This window comes from Pinus tabuliformis, chromosome 3_2, assembly GCF_031772625.1.
Source record: "Pinus tabuliformis cultivar Carrire ecotype Pingquan chromosome 3_2, CPIR1, whole genome shotgun sequence".
Taxonomy (NCBI): Eukaryota; Viridiplantae; Streptophyta; class Pinopsida; order Pinales; family Pinaceae; genus Pinus; species Pinus tabuliformis.
The window spans coordinates 989083701-989107767 of record NC_142302.1 but is presented as its reverse complement, the minus strand read 5'-3'; the positions used below and the strand labels follow the sequence as shown (position 1 = coordinate 989107767).

General features: G+C 43.2%; 1 pseudogene; it reads right to left on the bottom strand.

Moving 5' to 3' along the window:
- The window catches only part of LOC149183932 (subtilisin-like protease SBT2.3), a 68644-nt pseudogene extending 49079 nt beyond the window's left edge, over positions 1 to 19565 (bottom strand).
- Positions 19566 to 24067: the final 4502 nt, after the last annotated feature.

Below are 24067 nucleotides of genomic sequence, written 5' to 3'. Positions count from 1 at the left end.
AAGGCCCTCCTTGGCTTTGAAGGCAGTCTTCCACACATCCAAGGGTTTGATTGGTACCTGGTGATATCTTGACTTCAAATCGATCTTGCTAAAATATTTCCCCCCCTTCAGTTGGTTCAGGAGGTAACCAATCTATGGGATCGGGTACCTATTATAGATAGTGATCTTGTTCAGCACTTAATAGTCAATACAGAGTCTCCAAGTCCCATCCTTCTTCTGTACCAACATGATCGGGCTCCCACAGGGTGATGAACTCGGAAAGATGTGACGTTTGTGTAGCAGCTTCTGAATTTGCCTCTTGATTTCATTGTTCTCCATAATGAAGCGCTGATAGATTGGTCCATTGGGCAGTGGCGCACTTGGGGTCAGATCGATGGAGTTCTTGACCTGACAGTGCAGAGGAACCCCTGCAGGGGAGGTGAAGACGTCCTCGTACTCCTCCACGACCTTTTCCATCTGTAGTTTTCGTGTGGAGGGCCCCTGTCTGGAGCTGGTGGCCATTGTCTTCTTCTTTCTTTGAGGGCGTATCTCAGGAAAACAAATTTCTCAGTTTTGGAAATGAGCTTACTGCTTTGTTTTGCAGTAACCAAAGAGATGGCGGTAGGCAGTGCTACTTCCGGTATCATGTACAACTTATTTCCCAAAGTAACAATAACAACACAGGGCCTTGATTCATACACAGCATGTCGCTTCCACAAGTATGGTTGTCCAAATAATACATCACAAACTTCAAGGGGAGCAATGTCACACAATACCTCATCTGTGAAGGGCTTTATGTTGTGTGGAAGGCAACACTGTTGGCTCACACAAAGATCCTATCCTTGGTGAAGCCACCCGATGGTGTACGGTTGTGGATGTGCTGTGGTTTGTAAGCCCAACCGCTTCACGACCTCAGTTGAAATGAGGTCCTTTTGGCTCCCACTGTTGACAATGAACTGTAGCGGGGAGCCCTTTACCCACATCTAGGAGTGAAAGAGACACTCCTCCTCTTATGGATCTTCGAGTTCCTCCTTCTGGATCTTCGTGGTTGCAACGGTGGCGTTGGGCTCCGCATCAATAATCTACTTCCCTTTGTCATTCCCCTTGTCGGGTTCTGCCTCAGAGTCGGAACATGCATCTAATTCTGAAACCTTTAGTGTGGCCACCAGTGACTACTTGGCCTAACACTCACTTGTGTTGTGTTGAAAATGCAACAAGATGATGGAGCTTAGTGAAAAGAAGTTGCCTTCACTAAGTGGGATCGCAGGCTATTTTTGGCGCAAAGTCTATTTTTAGACTGTCTATTTTTAGACATATGGATCATGGTCTATGAGTTGCAGGATGCTATTTGTGGATGATTGGTCATGTTGGTAAAAATATATGGACTTCTATTTTTAGACATATGGGCGGAGTCTATTTTTAGACTGCTAGGCTAAAAATAGAACAGTCGAATATTATTAGCTCTTAATAATATTTGGACTATAAACATTATCTTATCCTCTTGGAGCACTTCAGTTCGAGCTACGGATGTGGCACATGCAACTGTCAGAAGGAAATACACTTTTCTTATGGGTCATTTGAGCTATTGCATGATGGACTTCAGTTAGAACTCAAGTGATTGAGTTTGGTGGAGTTGATTGAGGAGTTGATGGAGTTGTGTTCTGTTTGACTTAGTTGAACTAGTTGTATTTAGTCTAACTGCAGAATACACTAGTGATGAGTGATGTGAATTAATTATTAATTAATTGACTAATTATTAACTCATAAATCAACTAAAGAATACATCAGTTAACTCAGTGCATGGACAGTTCAGTGGAGACAAGTGTTAGAGGTGAGTGAAAGGGAAAGACAACTGTCAATTGTGACTATAGTTGTGCATGAGATTTTCATAATAAATGGATTGAGTATTGCCAATGAGGATTGCATGGTTCAGCCAAGGGAAATACGAGTTTGGATCAGCCATTCTCATCTATTCTCATGCAGGATTGCGCAGTGGAGGCAGGCAAGCAGCAGAGGAGATTTGAACCTGTGATTGATTCATATCTGAGCTAGTTTGTGTGTAACAGGTGGAGATAGTACTGAGTACTTGTGAGGAGTATTGTACTATGTATTGTTACATGTTATCTATCATTATAATATACAGATAGTTGGGGGTTTTCAGTTGTATGCTTTCCCCGGTTACATACTGTGTTGATATGTGTTATTGATGTGTTTCAATGTGCGCATGCGAATGTTTTGATTCTGCAGATTGATGATCAACGTAGAGGAGGTTATGTATTATGCATGCATTCTGCAAATAGTGTATAATCAGGATAATCTCTGTGAATAAGTGTCATATTATTCAAAATTTCTACATGGTATCAAAGCAGAGTTGATCATCAGATCTATTATTCAGAAAGTGGTTACATTTTATTTCTTCAGGCAGAGTCTGTAATCGGGCCAGGTAGCCTCTGGATTCATCCTTCTTTTGGAAGGTGATATATCCAGTGAACGCCCATACAGTCAATCTCTATATGAGAAATACTTTGTTCTCATGAATTTTAGATCAGAAGCGGTTGAGTTTTGAGCTGGTGGAATTCAAATTTGCAGTAGTGTTTTCTTGGTGTCAAAGTTGAAATGTCTTTCAACAGATTGCGATTGGAGTATGCTCTTGAAGGCAGCTCAAATTATATTGCATGGAAATACAGGATGGAGGCAGTGTTAGATGACAATGGGTTGAAGGAGTTCATAGAGGTTGAGGTCCCAAAGCCTACTAATGCTGCTCACGTTGAGGTTTGGCAAAAGAAGACAGCAAAGTGTCGAAGGATTCTGTTGGAGGGCGTGAAGGATCACATTGTGTCCAACCTGCATGGAAAGGCTTCTCCATACTTGATGTGGAAAGTGTTGACATATTTATTCCAAAGCAAGAGCAACCAGAGGAAGTTGGCGCTCAAGGATAAACTCAGAAACATTAAGTGTGAGAAAGGAGACAGTATGCCCAAGTATCTCATGAAGTTCACCCAGTGTAGGGATGAGATGGGAAGTGTGGGGGTGACTGTCGATGATGAGGACTTGGTGAGCTTGGCTCTCCTTGGTCTTCCAAAGAGTTGGCATTCCTATCAGGACTCTGTCAATGGTCAGGAGAAATTGCCAGGATGGGAGAGACTTTGGTCGGATCTTGTGCAAGAGGAGATCAAGCGGAATACCAGGGACGGATCTTCATCAAAGGCATCTAATGAAGAAAATTGCACTTTGGCTGCCAAAGCAAAGAAGGGGAAGGAGAAGGGTTCTCTTTTCGAATCCAGTTCTTCCAATGATGGGAAGAAGGTTGACAAATCGAAAGTGCGATGCATTCGTTGTCATGAGGTGGGCCATTATGCTGCAAATTGTCCACGGAGGAAATCCAAGAAGGGATCCGGGGAAGGATCTAAAGGTGAGGCACTTGCTTCATAGTTTGAGTTGGATTTCACACTCTTTGCATGCATGGTTTCGTCCATGGTGGGAAGTGGTTGGTTTCTTGATAGTGGAGCTTCTTTCCACATGACCGGCGACAAGAGTTTGTTCAGTACTTTGGAGGAGAATGATCTCCAGATACTCATAGCGATGGGTAATGATGAGAAGTATAGTGTCTCAGGTGTAGGCACGGTTATTTTTAAGAGGGAGCATGGAGCTCACCTTACCTTTACCGATGTCAAGTATATACCAGGACTGAAGAGAAACTTGGTGTCAATCGCGATGCTGGAAGACAGAGGCTATGATGTAGTCTTCAGTAAGGGAAAGGTTTTCCTTAGACACATCATCACTAGACAAGTGAAGCAGATTGGTTCACGGGTCAAGAACCTGTATGCTCTTGAGGTTCAAGATGCATGCAAAGCCTTGAGCAGCGAGGCAACTAATGGAGACTTGGTGGTTGAGAGGGAGTGTATATTACCTCTCAACATGCAGAGCCAAAAGAAGTCTCAGACGATTGTGGAGGAGCCACGATTGGTGCAGCAGCTTCAGGAGGTTGTGGAGCAGCCACAACAAGGGAAGCTGAGAGGAGATCGAGTAGAGACATCTACTCATGCAGAGACCTCCAGTAGGGGGGAAATTCGAGCCAGGTGGGCTGAGGGATCGCATGCAGCCATACCTCCAGGTAGGAGGTGGGGTGATGTGGATTGATCGTCCCAAGGAGGAGGGGCAGGATCCTTGAGGTACCCAACCTCTTGGATGAGACCTTGATACGGGAGCCCCGATGTGGAGTAGTAGGAACTAGATTGATTGGGTAGAGACAGATGCATATGGAGCGGCAGAGAGAGTGACAGTGCATGGAATCCTAGGACAGCGCATAACTAGCAGGCTGCAGCAATGCGAGAGGCACAAGTGTTTTACACAATGCTAGGTGGCACAGAGAGGTGTGCAATGGTGTGAGATGCATGGAGATGTTGCAGTAGCGTAGATGTCAGAGAGGGAGCACTTTTCAACAGCAGGTAGAGCTTCAGCATCAGAGTATGTTCCTAGCCCAACAGAGTGGTCAGTTGGGAGTGTTTTTGTTCCAAGTGTTGTTGGAGCAAGTGGACTGGGAAAATGTGTTGCATGCAGAACCTTCCAGAGTTGCAGGATAGGGGTTGCAGATAATCCATATCTTGTTGAGAGGGAGTGTTGAAAATGCAACAAGATGATGGAGCTTAGTGAAAAGAAGTCACCTTCACTAAGTGGGCTCACAGGCTATTTTTGGCGCAAAGTCTATTTTTAGACTATGTCTATTTTTAGACTATGTCTATTTTTAGACATATAGATCATTGTCTATGAGTTGCAAGATGCTATTTGTGGATGATTGGTCATGTTGGTAAAAATAAATGGACTTCTATTTTTAGACATATGGGCAGAGTCTATTTTTAGACTGCCAGGCTAAAAATAGAACAGTCGAATATTATTAGCTCTTAATAATATTTGGACTATAAACATTATCTTATCCTCTTGGAGCACTTCAGTTAAAGCTACGAATGTGGCACATGCAACTGTCAGAAGGAAATACACTTTTCTTATGGGTCAGTTGAGCTATTGCATGATGGACTTCAGTTAGAACTCAAGTGATTGAGTTTGGTGGAGTTGATTGAGGAGTTGATGGAGTTGTGTTTAGTTTGACTTTGTTGAACTAGTTGTATTTAGTCTAACTGCAGAATACACTAGTGATGAGTGATGTGAATTAATTATTAATTAATTGACTAATTATTAAATCATAAATCAACTAAAGAATCCATCAGTTAACTCAGTGCATGGACAGTTCAGTTGAGACAAGTTTTAGAGGTGAGTGAAAGGGCAAGACAGCTGTCAGTTGTGACTATAGTTGTGCATGAGATTTGCACAATCAATGGATTGAGTATTGCCAATGAGGATTGCGTGGTTTAGCCAAGGGAAATACGAGTTTGGATCAGCCATTCTCATCTATTCTCATGCGGGATTGTGCAATGGAGGCAAGCAAGCCGCAGAGGAGATTTGAACCTGTGATTGATTCAGATCTGAGCTAGTTTGTGTGTAACAGGTGGAGATAGTACTGAGTACTTGTGAGGAGTATTGTACTATGTATTGTTACATGTTCTCTATCATTATAATATACAGATATTTGGGGGTTTTCAGTTGTATGCTTTCCTTGGTTACATATTGTGTTGATATGTGTTATTGATGTGTTTCAATGTGCACATGCGAATGTTTTGATTCTGCAAATTGATGATCAACATAGAGGAGGTTATGTATTATGCATGCATTCCGCAAATAGTGTATAATCAGGATAATATCTATGAATAAGTGTCATATTATTCAAAATTTCTACATGTTGTGAGTGGATCTCTTATGGAACTCACACCACTTCCCCGTCTCCTTTTTCGACTTCACAGCGTTGTTCTTTTCTTGCAGCTTTGGCAGGTTGTCTTGGGCCACCTTGCCTTGGCTTTGTCCTTTGTTTTGTGGTTTGGGGGCACCTTTCCCTTGCTTCGGATTCATAGATCCAAAGTCTCGCTTCTTCTGTTTAAACTTTTGCTTGACCTTGACGGCATATCTGTATGCCATGCCAAGCAAGGGGAAGTTCAGGAATTCTATTTCTTCGTGGATGTACTTGTGCAGGCAGTCGTAGTATTTGAGTACCAAATGCTGCTCTAAATCCTTGATACCCAACTTTGTGCGAAGGTTATGGAAAATATCGGTGAACTTCGACATGTCTTGGTCCCTTCCCTGCCACAGTGTGGTCTACTTAATGTATTTATCCTCATCTCTTCTGAGAGGGTAGTATTGCTCCTTGATGGCATCCCGAAATGAATCCAAAGTGGGTGCGGCTAAAAATAGTGAGCCTATACTTTCATTCTTCTGCTCATGGTAGGTTTCCCACCAGTTCTTGATGTGGGGGGCTGCTTTGAGAAGAGTGAAAATAATCTTTACCCGACTGGAAAAATCATGAACAAAAAAATAACCCTCTAATAGATTTAACCATTTATCGACGGCATCTGCATCTATCCAACCCTCGAATATGGGGATTTCAAAATTAACTTGTACGTTAAACGGTGTGGCATTTCCAGAGTAGCTGTTGGAAGTCGATGCATCACCCCTGGGTAGCCGCTAAAGGATGTGGGCAAAGTTGTCCATCATCGCGTTCCTTTGTCGCTCGAGGGCTTCTTCGAGCAAGATTTTGATAGGATCTCCTGCCCCCTCATCTTTCTTTTCATCCGCCATGGGAGGCCACCGGGATTTGCAAGGCTGATCTTGCAAAGGTTTGACCAGTTCAAGCCATAACTCCTTATATCCCAACCTCGTTGGGGACATGCAAAGAAAAACAGAGAAAAAGCAGATTGCTCTGATACCATTGATCCAGATTTAAACAAGAACACAACAAATTATAGAGATAACCATAAACACAAAGATGCAGTGGAAATAATACTTCATTTCATTAATGTAAAATACTGAAATATGCTTACAAACAGCAAATGCAAATAAACCAACTAGGGCGATGGCAGCTTATCTCTGAGAAGAGATGTGGCGGCTACATGCCTTTGAACTGTGTTACAATGAGGCTTGAAGGCCTATTTATTTTTGAGAAATAATGGAAAACCTTAAACATCCAAAAACCTAACCCTAGAAGATGAAATGCCAAACTGTGGACCCCGTTTGGGTAAATTGGTACATCAACTTCCCGAGGTCGTAACTTTGGCATACGATCTCCATTTGACACGCACAATATCTCGTTAGAAAGATCTATCCGAGAACTACAACATTGGGAAGAGCAACATTGATCCATGGACCCATGTTGCTCCTAGTTTTCCCAAAAAAATGTCGTTTAAGGTCTCAAAACGGCTCCGAATTTCAAGACCCAAAAAACTGCTAAAAATAGTAAACTGTGATACAATTAAGGAAACTAAAAAGCTAAAAGAAACAATGGTGGGGGTCCAAGTGGACTTGGTAGGTGGCCACTAATATCCACCTGGATCAGGAGGCCCTTCGGTAGTTTGAGGAGCAACACCAGATGGTATTGGGGACTCTCCGGACACAAAGACAGGAGTTTCAAGTGCGCACTCCGCAGGCTAGCACAGTGTCAACCAGCCTCACAGTCGGCACATCCGTGGCTGAGGAAATGTTGCATGCCAGGATGACCAACACAATAGTGCTGCCAGATGGAGCACTTGTTACAGAAAATGAGGCCGACAGGCCTATGGTCAGCAGCTTGAAAGGGATCGGGTTAAACATGGTTGCGCTCCCTCGGGAGACACTCTATATTTTGTAGGATGGAGTCACTACAGAACTACACACCAGGGAGAGTCATGCGCTACAGGTAATGAGCGAGAAGTGCATCAACATTGAGTAGTTGAGCCTGCAATGCAATGAGGCAGTGGCGCAGAACAGACAGATAGTGTAGGTGGTGGAGGAAGCCTACCAGATGGTCCCGGAGTTGGCCATCCAAGCAGAGGAATTGGTGGAGGCACGCGTCCGAAAGTTAGCAGCAAGGGTATGCGACACCAGAGCAGAAATGGCCAGGGTTTAGATGGAGCTAAACCTTCATATAACATAACTACATTTGAAGATGCAACCTTCCACTTTGCTGGAGGTTAAGTAATAGTGCACCACCGCGATCACAATAGCAATGGCGGTGGTTAACAGTATAGTGATAGACTACATGAAGTTGTTCAAGCAGTCATTCGAGGTCCTCACCACCCTGCAGGAGGACCCGAACATAGAGTGCCTAGAAATAGAGGTGCGTGAGTTGTAGTAGAGATACAACGAGGTAAAAGGGACTGCACAGACGGTTTCCACTATGCAGAGGCTCGTAAGGATGCAAAATGCAAAGGCGCTCAAGGAGCAAGTGGATGTTGCTCGGCATAAGGAAGAATTTTTGAAAGCACACCTACAATTGTGGATTGATGATGCGTATACCATTACAACCTCCATTGAAGCAAAGCTATTGCAGCTTCAAGTAACTCAGGAGAGGATTCAGGGCAACAGTTTGATGACAACAGTCACCAAACAGCGCGTAGAGGAAGTTCAGCAGGCAGCCACTTAGTGCACTACCGAACTTGCAACAATCCAATTAGAGATGGGAGGTCTTCGCACAAAGATTTCCACACCTACAAAGTGACTCAAGGGCGATTCAATATTTTTTTGTTGGGGGATTGTTGGGCACGAGATCCCCCAAGGGAAGTTTTAGGGCTTAGAGCCCAGATTTTGGTCAATTTTGTAATTCCAATGTAAAGACTCCACATTTTGTGGGCGTGGAGCACATAGTTGTTAAAGAGTCATAGGGTTGTCCATCCTTATTTTGATAATGTAATTTTGGCTGTAGAAGACCTACCCATGGTTCGTAGACCATGGGATGGTATAAATAGAGCAAGTCTCTAAGTAGTTAAGGCAACTAATTAACAACAGAATATCTAAGGAAGAATGATGTATGCAAGATAGTGCTGAAGTGTAAAGTCTAGTTTTGCGTCATATCGTAGGAAGAGGCTCTGCAACTGAGTGCGTAGAAGCCTAGTAGTCTGCAGCTGAGTGCGCGGACCCCTACAGCTGAGTGTGCAGAGGCCTAGTAGTCTGCAGCTAAGTGCATAGGGCGAGTCGAGTCTGTAAACAGTGGAAGTATTAATAAAGAGAAGTTTCTATCAATTCTGCATCTTTATTTCCTATTTTATGCATTTGTTATAGTGGGTATGAATTTAAATTTTAATGCTTATATGATGCGTGAATGTGTTTAATTTTATTGGCTAAGTGAACGCAAGATATAATATCTGTTTACGCGAAGATAATCAAGACCTGTTAATAAGATAAGTAAGATACTTGGCGTAGTTTAGGAGATATCACAGTTCATTGCCTTCGCAGCACGAAAGGACTTTAACCCCTAGTTAGGGTTGCGTGAAAGTCAATTATAACAAATCACGAAGGTACTGAACGGTAGAAAAGTACGCGAAGCAACCTGTGCGAACTTAGCTTTAGTTGGACTAAACCAACATCACATCCATCTCAAGGGTGCGGAAACTTGGTTCCAGCATCCCCCCATACTGCTTTGGGTGAGACTTCACTCCGTGCTCCATGGGCTGATGCTAAAAGGGCCAGTAGTGTAGGGATTGGTTTGGCTAAATAACTCTGAACCTGGTTCAGGCCCCCATAAGCCAACATCCTTTTGCGCTGCTGCAGACCTAGTGACATGTCCTCACTCTGCACCATCTTCCAATTGCACAGCTCTCTAATCCGGGCAGTGTAGTTTATAGTCTTGCGCCTCCTTGTAGCTGCCTGGAGGGCTAAGACTATGCTACTTTCATTTAGTCACATGTCCAGACTGCTGGTGTATGGCTTCAAGCAACTACCATTCACCTTTCTTGTGAAGGGTTCTCCATTTAATTTGACTAGTTGTACCACTCCTCCATCTGTAATCTCCTTAATAACATAAGGCTTTAACCAGGGCATCCTAAATTTCCCTAGAAATTTATCAAACTTACTATCATATAAAAAAATCAGGTCATTTACCTTCAATGTGCGCAGCTCGATGTGTCGATCATGCCATGCCTTTTCGTGTTGCTTTTGGACTTGCTAGTGAAATCCAGCCAAAAATATTTCTTCTTCGAGCTCATCCAGCTGTGCAAGCCTCTCCTCCAGGGCTCCGCGATCTGTCATACCTATGAGCACTGCTATGCATAGACTAGGTACGATGTATTCCATAGGAATTACTGCTTCCACACCATAGAAAAGCTTAAAATGGGTTTGTGCAGTCAACTTCTTACATTTCGTATGATAATCCCATAGTACTGCAGGCATGCGTAGGTCCCAATCACTTCGTCGAGCATTGCAAAACTTGGTCAGTGCATTTTCAAGCACTTTTTTGAATGCCTCCACTATCCAATTAGCCTATGGGTGATAAGGTGTGTTATTTTGGTGATATACCTGAAATTCCTCCGTCAGTGCACTAATCGTCTCATTCAGGAAGTGCGTACCATGATCACTCATCAGGATCTTCAGACATCTAAATCGCGTCAGTACATGCTCAAATAGGAACTTCGTGGTAGTTGCACCCGCGTAATCCTTCACTGGCTATGCTTCTACCCAACTAGTCAAATTCTCTGTCGAAGTGATAATGTACCTTTCTATTGTCTTCCCTTGTGGTTGAATGGGTCCTACAAAATCTATCGCCCACTTCTCGAAGGGTTGCAACGTCATTTGTGGATTAAAAGGCATTTCATCCCTCCACGATGGCTTGCCCATTCTTTGACATACATCACACGCCTTGAAATATGCTTTTGAATCTTGATGAAGGGTTGGCCACCACAACCTTGCGTGTAGAATCTTATGCGCTGTTTCTCTCCCTGCATAATGTTCTCCCGTGGCGCCCCCATGAGCTTTCGTGAGGATGTTGCTTTGTTCGAACTCAGGTACATACCATCATAATATCTTATCAATCCCCATCTTGTATAGATGCCCAACAATAATAGAGAAATCTGCTGCATGCACCACTAATTCCTTCTTTTGATGGACAAGGTATCCTTTAGGTGCAGTTCCTATTGTTAAGAAGTGTACTATATCCTCAAAATGACCATCCGTGACACGCACTATAAATAGTTGCACGTCAAGCAATATTTCTTCCAAGTTAGTAGGTTCCTCCCCTGTTTCGATGCGCAATAGATGGTCTGGTCCTGCATTCAATCATCCAAGCTTCACAACAACTTCAAAATCGTACTCTTGGAACAATAAGAGCCATCTGCAGATTCGCCCCCCCAACACAAGCTTATTGACTAGGTACTTCAGCACAGAGTAATCCGTATACATCTTAAAATGGCCTCTTAGCAAGTAGTGCTTATACTTCTAGAGCACATACACCATAGCTAGCCCCTCGCGCTCAGTGGTAGAATAGTTCTTCTCTGCTTTGGATAATCTGTGGCTTGCGAACGTGATAGGATGGTCCAAGCCTTCTCCACCAGCCTGTGTCAATACTACTCCCAATGCTATACATGACACGTCAACATGTACATGAAACTCTTTCTTCTAGTCTAGGAAGACTAGAATTGGTGTGGTAACCATCTTTTATTTCAATATATCCAAGCTCTTCTTACAGTCATCGTTCCAGCAGAATGTGACATCCTTCTTCAACAATTTCTCCATTGGCACAGTGATCTGGGCATAGCTTTTGATAAACTTTCTGTAATATCCCGTATGTCCCAGAGTAGCACACAGTTGTTTCACACTCCTCAGTGCTTCCAAGTTCAATATCACCACGATCTTCGTAGGATCTACCATCAGTCCTTGTCTGCAAACCACATGCCCCAATAGGTTTCCAAAAGGAACACAAAACAGACACTTCTTGAGATTGAGCGTGATTTGGTATCTTCGACAAGTATCCACCATTAGGCACAAGCTTGCTACATGGAACTTAACCATCCCAAATACAGTCGAGTCATCAAAATATACCTCCATGAACTTATGATTAAATTCCTTGAATGCCACAACAACCATGCGTGAAAAGATTGTAGGTGCATTCTTCAATCCAAACAGCATTACAATGTATTGAAAACAACCCCACTCAGTTGTGAAGGTTGTCTTGCTCCTATCCTCCAGCACGATTTTGATTTGGTGCTACCCATAAAACCCATCAGTGAAGGAATATGCTTTCTTTTCGCCTAAATTTTCCAATACTTCATCAGTGAACAGAGTCGGGAAAGGATCATGCACACAAACGTCATTCAATTTTTTGAGATCCACGCATATCCTTATCTCTTCCTTCTGCTTCTTCTCTTGCACCACCATTGGGCTTACCCAATCAGATTCTTCCACAGGCTCATTGATGTCGACCATGAGCATCTTGTCTAGCTCTAAGTGGACCTTTTCTTTACATTTCGGGTTGAGACAGTAAAGCTTTTGCTTAAATGGTTTCACTTTGGGCTTTAACGTGACCTTCATCATTCCTAGGTCCCCCATTATTCCTTTCAGATCCATAAACTTGGTAGGGAATAAGTCCTGATATTCACAGAGAATTCAGCGAGCTTATCCACCGTCACGTCATCCCAGTAGTCTCCAATCTTCGTGAATCTGGGTTTTGCCTCCATACCAATGTTTACTTGTTTCATTTTCAATGGCACAGTTATATCAGAGTTCTCAATCTGCAATCCTTGAACCTCGCAATGACCTTCTATTTCCAAAATGTTAATCTTCTGTGAATCCTCGTCCTCTTCTTCAGCAGTTACATTATAACATTCCAATGTGCGACTCAGTTGAGTAGCCCATTCAGGCTGAATCAGGTCTAAAGGATCCTACAGTATCCTAAATATTATTTCTTTCACTTCTTGTAGTGCTTCATCAATATTGTCAAACCAGTCCTCAAAACTCAATGTCATCATGAATCCTTCACATAGAACATCCCATTTGCCTATCCCATGGTGGAGCTCTGTTTCTATATACCAATTCATTGGGATAACATCCAGGGTATGACAGAACAGGTGCACCCACTTAGGTTGGGGCTTTTCTCCATAAGCATGGGTCCATTTAGCCAAATGCATGTGCAGATCGTTCTGCACATCGTACATGTCTGTCAGTCACATCTTATGCTTCCCAAATCGTGTTCTCATCATCCTCCTACATTCGCGCCAATCATCAAAGCTTCACTTGTGCATACCCCACCATCTTGCAGGCATAGCGCACAGTGCCAAGTCCAAGGCCTAGAAGTGCTTCTTTTTTGGTATCTCCCTTTCAAATGCATCCAAGAAGATATCTACCTCATTTAGACCATCATAAGCAGGCAGATTTCTTACTTCTTACGACACACAGTGCAGTAACAGGGTCATCATGTTGCAATTCAGTGTAGTTACTTCATGTAACCGATTCTACCAGCGTTCTATTTCTTCATCAGAGTCCAAAGTGCAGGAACTCTTGCGATCCCATGTAATCCATCCATCTGCGGTGGGATTCACCCAATCTTGGTCTCACAATGTTATCTTATAGATACATTCTAGGTTGTCATCACTCTCATAATCGCGGATAGGTTCAGTATAGCGCGATCCTTCAACAGGATCGCGGGGTACTATTACATGCAATGGTTTCTTCTCAAAGATCATCTATTACTTCTTCAGATTGATTGCCTCGTTCATATCAATAGCCCAGCCAATTCCCAGGAGCGCAAGATAGGGATTGTTGTCATCTACTATCTCTATTACTTCAAAATTAGCCAGCACGCTCACTCCCTAAATATCCACGGTCACCCCCTGCAGTGCCCCATGGGGATGATCTTCTATTGATTCGTCATCCTTAGCTAAATCAAAGACCATTGTAGCACAAGTCTCCCCATTCACTCCCAAATCTATTTGGTAGGACATTCGCATCTGACCCCAGATCCAAAATGACCTGATCCATTTCATACTCTCCTATCTGTGCGGTCAGTCTCATCTCCCGTCCCGTCCTTGTTTTATGCTTGTCAATCTTTCGTACTATGCACGACTCACCTGGCGCGGTTCCAGCACATCTATTAATGAGTTCTTGTAACCCTTTCACAGCCTTAATATTGTGCAATAACTTCATACAGGTTTCTAGGAAAGTTGTGAGCATAGAGGGTTCCATCTTCGGCTCAGGCTTATCCTTGCTTCCTGAGGTGGAGGCCTCAGCGAAGCTCTTCTTAGCTTCCATGAAGGCTTCATAAGCACGCTCCAAATCGAACTCAGCCTCCTTTGCTGGGGCTTTGCAAACCCATGTACTGTCTTCTGGTTGTTTCCCCTTGTCATCTCTTGTCATGATTCCACTTTTGAGCACTATATTTACGTTTGGATCTTCCTCGCGTGGCTTAGACCTCATCATCTGTAGGTTCTGAGTTAGCAGAGGTGGTAGTGCCCCTTTGTCATGTATCCTAGCTATCAGCGTAGGACAATCTTCTGTTTCATGATCAAACAGTGTGCAATACTTGCACAACAAATGCGTTGGATTAGTGAAATCGCGGGAATAATGTCCTGGTCCTCCGCAATTATAGCAAATCAACTGTCCTCGACCTCTGCTAGTTCCTCCTCCGCCTTAGCCTCATCTGCACCATCCCTGCATTCTGGTCAAGGGGGCGCATTTCGGCTTGAACCCTATAGGCAAGAGTTCTATCCATCATCAATTCATAGCTCCTGCAAGTACGCTCATCATGTCCTACCGACCTACAAAAGTTTTAGAACAGTTGTTGTGGTGCTTGTACATACTTATGTAGCAAGTGACAATAATCCATGGCATGTTTTTTGGTTACCTGACAGATAGTGCACCATAATGCAGGCCCCACGCTAGGTCCTGCTTGAGCTTTTGGCCTTAAAGGAATCGGTCCTCCTGCAATGTAATTTGAAAATACCGGGTAATGGTCTTTGTCATGACCCTGACTCTTGCATTTCAAGCACCATACCTCCTCACGTACCTCTAGTCGAACCGTCCTGTCCTGCTTCAGACTTTGCATCTCAAGGCACAGATTCTTCAGCTGCACATGGATCTGTTGAACTCCTAGATTAGGATCTTGCATCGAAGTTTCATGTAGTCTCATGGAAATCTCTAAGGCCTCTGCTTGAGTTGTTATCTTCTGTTGCGACAATGCACTCCTTAAGTGTGGTAGTAGCGAAGCCACAAACCACTCGTGATGTTGTCCATCTATAAAATTCATGTTGGCTTCACGGATTGTACATTTCAACCTCTGATCTAGTTCCCAAGGTGTCTCACCTGGTTGCATCGCGATCTCTTTGAATCCCACAATCGACTGCGCCTTAGATTTAGGCCTACTAAATTCCCTATTTAGTGCTACCTAGATGTCTGCTACTCCAACATTCGGGTTATCGTTAGAGTACTTAATATACTAGGTTAGTGCATGATCTTGCAGAGCACTAACCAGTGTCGCCTTCTTTATATGATCATTTGTAACACCTTGAGCTTCCCATACAGCCCTCACAATGAACCAGAATTGGTCTGGGTCCTCATTTCCCAAGTCTTTGAACAAAGGCAACTTCGCTCTATTTGCCATACTGAATCACGATGGAGGTGGAGGTGGTATGGGTGAAGTTGGAGGTGAGGGTGGTGAATTTGGAGGTGGTGTGGGCGAAGGTGGTACTCGCGAGAATCCTTGTCTTATTAACTGAATAGAACTTCATGAAGAAACCTTTGTTATCCCTTCTTCATCACTTCACAAAGGTGAAATGAAGGGGCTATACTCCTGACCCTTTTTCCTTCATTCCTGCAAGTTTTTCCGCTTTGCGTAGTCCCGAACATCAAGTTAGCTACATAACCCATTTTTGGCACATAGAATTTTAATCCAGGTATTCAAATATTTTACGTACTTACCTCGTGGTCCTTTGAAAAATCGTCGCTCCGCCTCGCTGTAGCTGACTGAGGTGTCGACGGCGAATTCATTCACAAATCCTCCTATGATCGACAGTGCGGGCAATCTTAACCTCTAATGCTTCCAACCTCCGTACTAGCTCCGGGATCCACACAATAGGACCGTCAAGTTTCCACCTTCCTTGTCTATCTACTAGCTTCGCGATCCACTCATATAGCTCGATAGGGAAGGAGTAGAAAAAGATCTCATGGATATCTGTATATAGGTATCTGTCCAACCACTATTCTTTTGTTAGTCGTGGGTTTCCATTCTCTTGTGTTGCAAATTTGTGGATTTTTCTATCCAACCAATCTCGAATCTGCTTCTTAGTTGGATTCTAGTGATACGACATCACACATCTCTTATGAAAATTTTGGTCCCGACAACGAAACCATTTGTTGGATTAAGGGGGCCTGACCTAGGCTCAGTGTTAATTAGCCAAACAAATCCCTACATTACTGGTCCTTTCGGTATCAACCCACGGAGCACGGACTGAAGTCTCACCTGAAGTAGTATGGGGGGATGCTGGAACCAAGTTTCTGCACCCTAAGATGGTTGTGATGTTGTTTTATTTCTTCGATCCCTACCTTCACGCAGGTGATCTCGCTTTAGGGCTTGTAAGACAAACCCTCTATTGCGGCTTTCAATACCTTCGTGAAAGTATACGATCGACCTTCGCACAGCCCTAACCTATGGCTGAGGTACTTTCATGCTCCTATGGCAACGTGCCATGTAAATTCCTCAATTATCCTAAGTGTTTTGCTTTATCTTGTCCAATTCTTGAAGTTATTACCGTGTATTTAGATATTCATATTTGTTTTCAATTATTCAATGTAATTGTATTCATTCACACGTCATATAAGCTTACTAAAATTTATACACAAAATATCCAAACCCATCAACAGAACAAATACACAGAAATTGTAGAATAACTCCTTTTATTAATATCTTCCAAGTGTTATAGACTCTATTCAGCTTGTGCACACAGCTACAGGGGTCCGCGCACTCAACTATGGACTTCGACCCTAGGCCTATGCACACTCAGCTACAAAGCCTCTACCTACGCTACAACCCAAGACTTAGATTTCTTGCTCTAAGGCTATGACTCTCTTACATGTTGTGTCTCCCAAACTACTTAGAGCTTAGCTCTTTTTATACAATCCCATGGTCCATGGACCATAGGTAGATCTCTTACAGCTAACTTTACTTTACAAAACCGAGGGCGGACTACCCTTTATGACGCATAACACCTTCGTGCTATGTGACCACAAAATGCAGAATCTTCATAGTGATATTACAAAAATTGACTTAAACATGGGCTTTTAGCCCCAAAACTGCCCTTGGGGGATCCTGCTCCCAACAATTAGCCTTCCAATTTCTTGTTATACTTACTATCTCATTGATTCTGGAGGCATTGCAGTAGTACTTCAAAGGGTCCTCCTCTAGCCAAAGAAATGTCTCGTGTATCCATAGAAAGTACACTCTCTTACAGTGTTCCTTGCAAATGCTGTGAGGATCATACAAATTAAAGTCTTTGGTGTTGAACTCAAACTTCACTATTTCCTTAGCCTTGACATCTGCATATTTCAAGCTCTTAATCTCATATAATCCGATCTTCAAATAGAGAACGAGCCATGGTGGTTTCTTCTTCCTATGAAGCCCTGCTGACAACCCTCTAGCGAGGTTATATGAATATTCTTGCATGATTAGTTTTTCAGAGGCATAGCTTGGTAGCACATGCGAAGGCTTCTCTCTGTCAAACACTCTAATGAAGATGTCACATGTTGGCTTAGTGGGCCTTGGCCCAAGTTCAGCGTTAATTTAGCTAAACAAATCACTACACTACTAGCCCTTTTGGCATCAATCCGTGGAGGGTGGACTAAAATCTCACCCGAAGTAGTATGGGGGGATGTTGGAACCAAGTTTCCACACCTAGAGATGGTAGTGATGTCGTTTTGTGCCCTAACTCTACCTTTGTGTAGATCGATAAGCCTTTTAGGGCTTATCGATATACTTCTCTTAATCGGCCTCTAGACCTTCGCGAAGGTATACGACTGTCATTCGCAAACCCTAACCAGGCGAATCAACCACTTATGTGCTTCTGTAATTACTCTTACTTCCGTATTTAACCAGATCATCTTAAGTATCTGATAAATTCAATATGCATTAATGTGTCCTTCGCATAAATAGATATTATTACTTGCGTACAAATAACAATGTAAAACATATAGATTCGCACATTAATACAGAATTAAATCATGCAACCATTATTCAGCATAACATAACTGCATTTATTCATAACATAAGTAAATAGATCAAAACACAGATAATTCCAGATTAATCTTCGTTATTAGTACTTCAGATCTTCCACTCAGCTTTAGGGGTCTACGCACTCAATTGTGGACTCCTACCCTAGGCCTCTGCACACATAGCTGCAAAGCCTTTCTTCTATTCTAAGACTTTTCGCTCTTAGCTCTTACTGACACATCAATGAATTAATTGCCTTAGACTCTTCTAAGACTCTACTTTTTATACAATCCCATGGTCCGCGGATCATGGGTGGACCTTCTAAAGCTAACATAACTTACATAAAAGAAGGGCAGAAACCCTTTTTGAAACTTTACATATACACACTCTGCAACCACAAATTGTAGAGAATTTACACTTTACATACAAAACTTGGGCTTTCTGCCCTAAAACTTGGGATTTTAACCCCAAAATTGACCCTAGGGGACCCTGTCCCAATAGGCCCCCAAAAAAAATATGGTTACTGGCCCCTGAGTCACTCTGCAGGTGCAGAGATCTTATTGCGAAGGCCTCCCAACTCCACTTTCACCACTGCAAGTTCAGCAATACACTGTGTCGCTGCCTGCTTAACCTGCTCTACCAACTACTTCGTTGTTGGTCCTGTGCTATCTACCTGGATCTTCTGCTGTGTTTTTTGCAGGTTAGTCAACTTTTTCGCAATGGTGGCAGTGATCACATAAGCCTCCTCCAGCCAAGGCTCCAATGTGGCCTTGAGTACTTCCTCTCTTTGCTGCATTGCATCCACCTGTTCTTTCAATTCCTTTGCCTCCTATAGCTTTGCCAATTTCTGCGTGATAGCCACGGCACACATCACCGCTCTTGCCTCGTCATACTGCTTCTAAAATTCCCTCACCTCAGTTGTTAACCTCTACATGTTGGGATCTTCCTACAGACTAGTAATTACCTCCAATGATTGCTTGAAAAGCGCAATGCAATCCATCACCACAGAATCTATAGCAGTAACTGCATTCTTGACAGCTACCTCACACTATTCTTTGACTTTTGGAGGAGTTGAAGGCGATGCCTTCAACTCAAGCTCTGTAATCTTTAGGTTCAACTCAAACTAAACCTTGGCTAGCTCTGTCTTTGTGTCACGCACACCAGAAACCAGCTTCTGAATCTTGGCTTCCACCAGTGCTTCCTCAGGGATATGCAATTTCAGAATGGTCCTACATGCTTCAACGATCACAGCTGCAGTGGGCTCATTCTTCTCCTGAACCATCTTCCATGTGTCAAGCACTGAAGTCTTCTCAACAAACAATTATTCGTTGTTAACCTTCTGCTCGCTAATCACACTCAGCGCGCACTATTCTCAGGCCCTCAGTTCCACGATCACACCTACTTGCAACGTGTGAAGGAATTCGTTGGGGAGCGTGGCCAAGTTGATACCAATGTTCCTTAAAGAAACCTTGTCATCTTTTGTCTCCATGCTTAGGGCTCCATTAGGTAGCATGACAGCATGAGAATCCAAAGATCGAACCATCTTCGCTACTCCAGTGGTCTCCAACGCCAAACTAGTCGACGTCGCGCTACTCTTCCCTACACTGGCCTACAATTGAGTAGTTTGGATTTGCAGCTCATGCAGACCCATCTGAATGCCCACCAAGGCTTGCTTTTACTATTCCTTGAACTACTACAACAGTTCTGCGGTCACGTCCCTGACCTTATCCCTAATGTCATTTAAGTCACCTTCTGTCAAGGTGATTAGGTCCAACAACGACTTAACAGCCTTGGTCTTCTTCTGCAGCTCTTCTTTATCCTACTCTCGATTCCAATTCACTCGAAAGGGGGTGCTCTCCTAGTCTCCACCACCTTGTTCAGATTGCTCCTCTTCCTCCATATGCAGTGAAGGAGACTTCTGACTTCTGTCAGAGTCATGCTCTTCCTCCCGTTCCTTTGCGACACGCTCTGCTTCTGCTCTTGCTTTTTTGCTTAGCCTCCTTTTTTCATTTTTCAACCAACTACTACATTTTTTACTGGGCCTCTTCCTTCTTCTACTTTCCTATAGACTTACTAGACTCGTCTGACAAATCTAAGGTCTTGCACCACTCGCAAGGTATGGGAGATCATACCACTTATGTTCTGGGTCCTTTCGTGCCCAAATGGAGATACAGTGGAAGTCCGCTTTGAACTCCGCGTATCCTGACAACTTCTCAAAGGAAGTTGGTGACAGACTTGCCTTTCAATTGATGGCCATATTGATGCTCATCTTCATCAATACCCAGAATACCTTGCTATCACGGACCCGCTTAATGTCCTTCGTGGCCCATAGCAAAGAAAACTTCCCTGCTTCTGGAAAATATGTCACGATTGGAGGAAATTGACTGTCCTTTGGTAACTACCATGCGACCAACACAATCGAAAACAACAGGCATGAATATTGGAATGTTTTGTTGTGGTCCTGCGCCTCCATGCAGTTCGCAAGGAACTCGCTGCAGAAGTAGCACGCCCAATTGAATTGTATGCCCTCCTCGCACTGGGCCACTAATGAAACAACTAGTGTCGGCACCTCATCTATGCGACATTTCCTCATTACCTTCCCAGCCAAGATATGGGTGGCCACCTTCACCACAGGGTTGGTTATGCTTGAAATTGAATATACGCACGGCTTCTTAACAATCTTAAACTTGTCCTTCATTCTTTCAGTGAGGTCACGCTCGCCCACCTTTCTACCAAATGCTTTGGTTGGATTTAGTCTTGAATGGGTTAGTAGGGTGATCCTATGGATCAACATGTCAGTTATAGGGATTGACTCTTCCAACCATAGGCACCCGTCATGCACCAGGCATAACAATTGTTTGATAACTATCAGATTTACGGGTGCGTGGTGGTAATGCGACACCCATAGCAGATTCAGCAATCTAGTCTTCTCCACCCCATGAATCCATGTCACCAGCTCCAACGCGGTGACACCTGAATCCTTATAGAATACTCTCTGCATGATATTATCAGTACTCAGGTGGCGGAACCACTCCATGTCCACCAAGTCCTAATTTTCAAGCTTTATATGGGGGATGTGAGCCAAGTGTGGTCCTTCAAATGTGATCTTCTCTAGCAGTAGGGGTGTATTAAGTAGAAACTTTCCCTCGTCTAGGTCCTTTGGGACCTTCACCTTACCCTAACGTGGAGGGATGTATTCTGGTAGCTTTGAGATATGTTCTATGCCCTCGATATAAATTTCCTCTGCACCCATAATAGTTTATTTTGCGTCCTCATCAAATTCTAAGTTTACCACCTTGCCTTTCTCCTACGCGATGGGCTTCTCTTTCTTTTGGTGCTTCCTTAGCGACTCGCGCACTGGCTGTGTCACTTTCTGTTTGTATTTATTTTTCTTGGAAGCCTCTCCTACTGACATAGGCTTCGGTTTAGATGACCTCGGTGATTTTGGCACCGTGGTGGGCATCTCCACACTTACAATCTTAGGGGCATCTCCCTCAAAGGCCATAGAACCTCCAACACTTGCAGTTTCTACAGGCGCTGACATAAGGCTATTCAGAAGCTCCTGGATTTCCTTAGGAAACTTGTCAAACACTGAACTAGCCACCAAATCCTCAAAAATTGCAAGATTCATGCACAATCGATAACATGACACATAAGCTCTCAACATGTAAAGTGTTTTTCGTTGGGAAGCCATTTGTAATTTATAGGCAAATTCAAATTCAAATCCGACTGTTCCCCAAAAAATCCACTCATAAATGCTAGATTGGTTGGAGATCTTCAATGATCTCGCTCTTAATTTCAACCTTAAATGTTTCCCCCCCTCGCTCCTCTTAGCCATTTTTTCACTGTCAAATCATGAACAGTGATCGTAACGGTCACTTTCTGGCTTCCCTAAATGGTATCTTCTTCTATAGCACAGCTCCCATCGCGCTTCTATTGATGTTGTGACATTTTTCCATCCCCCATAGTCCCCCAGTCACGCAACTCTACAACGCAGACAATGTAGTTTATAGTCCCACGACTCCTTTTAGCTATCTGGAGCACTAAGACTGTGCTTACATCATACAGTCATCTGGTCGGATCCTCGATGTATGGCTTCAATTGGCTGCCATTTACCTTTCCATGAAATGGATCTCCATTCAATTTCACCAGTTGAACTACTCCACCATCGGTAATCTCTTTGATGACATATGGCCCCAGCCAATGCATCTGAAATTTTCATGGAAATTTATTAAACTTCTTGTAATATAATAAAACCAAATCGTTTACCTTGAAGATGTGCACTTTGATGTGTCGACCGTTACATGCCTTTTTTCTCTCCTACTAAACTTGCTTATGGAATCCACCAAAAATCTATCTTCTTCAAGCTCTGCCAGCTACGCCGGCCTCTCTTCTAGGGCTCCATGATCCGCCATTCCTGTGAACACTGCTATGCATAGACTAGGTACAATATACTCCATTGGCATCACATCTTCTACATCACAGACCAGCCTCAAGGGTGTCTGTCCAGTCAGCTTCTTAGAAGTAGTTCTATAAGCCCATAGCACCACGGGTACGTGCATGTCCCAATCATTCCTTTGTGCATTGCAAAACTTCGTTAGTGTGTTCTCCAATATCTTATTAAATACTTCGGCCATCCCATTAGCCTACGGGTGATATGGCGTTCTCTTTTGATGATAAACTTGGAACTCCTCCGTCAGCGCACTGATTGTTTAATTAAGGAAATGTGTACTGCGATTGCTCATCAAAATCTTCAGGCAGCCAAACCTAGTCAACACATATTCAAAGAGGAACTTCACTTTTTGCCACTATACAGTCCTTCATGGGCTATGCCTCCACCCATATGGTCAAACACTCTGTCACGGTGATGATATACCACGCACCCGTCTTCTTTCCTAGAGGCTAAATCGGGCCTACAAAATCAATTTCCCATTTTTCAAATGGTTATAATGACACTTGCGGATTCAAAGGCAGCTCATCCCTCTATGATGGACTTCCCATCCTCTGGCATGCATCACATGCCTTACAATAAGCCTTGGAATCCTTATGCAGTGTCAGCCACCACAACCCATCACATAAAATCTTCTGCATTGTTCCTTTTTCTGCATAATGTCCTCCCACAGCTGCTCCATGAGCTTCAGCGTGGATGTTGTTCTATTCAAACTCAAGTACATAACATCACAGAATTTCATTCGAGCCCATTTTATATAAATTTCCTGCAATGACAGAAAAAAATTTCGTGCGCACCACCAGCTCCTTCTTTTGTTGACTAATATACCCTTTTGGAGTCGTTCCCATCATCAAGAAGTGTATGATATCTTCAAAGTGATTGTCAGCTACACGTACCGCAAAGAGCTGCACGTCAGGCAGTCCTTCCTCCAAATTAGTAGGCTCTTCTCCTGTTTCAATGCACGACAGATGATATAGTCTTAGATTCAATCGTCTTGGCTTCACAATGACTTCGAAATCATATTCCTGAAACAACAACAGTCATTTGCATATCTTCCCCCCAAACACATGCTTTTTAACCAAGTACTTTAATGCAGAATGGCCTGTATACATCTTAAAGTGTCTGCCTAGCAAGTAGTGTATGAACTTTTGGAGCACGTACACCGTAGACAAACCTTTGCACTCTATCATTGAATAGTTCTTCTTAGCTTTAGACAACTTCCTACTTGCAAACACTATAGGGTGATCCAACTCTCCCTCACCGGCATGTGTTAGTACTGCTCCGAGTGTAATACATGACATGTCCACATGCACATGAAATTCCTTCTTCCAATCTGAGAATACTAGGATCAATGCGGTGACCTTCTTTTCCTTTAACACATCTAGGATTTGCTGACATTACTCATTCCAACAGAATGTAGCATCCTTCTTTAGCATCTTTTCCATCGGTGCGGTAATCTAGGCATAACTCTTGATGAACTTTTTATAGTATCTCATATTCCCCAACATTGCGCGCAGTTGTTTCACACTTCTTGGCACTTCCAAATTAATTATAACTATTATCTTAGTTGGGTCCACCATTAATCCTTGTCTGCA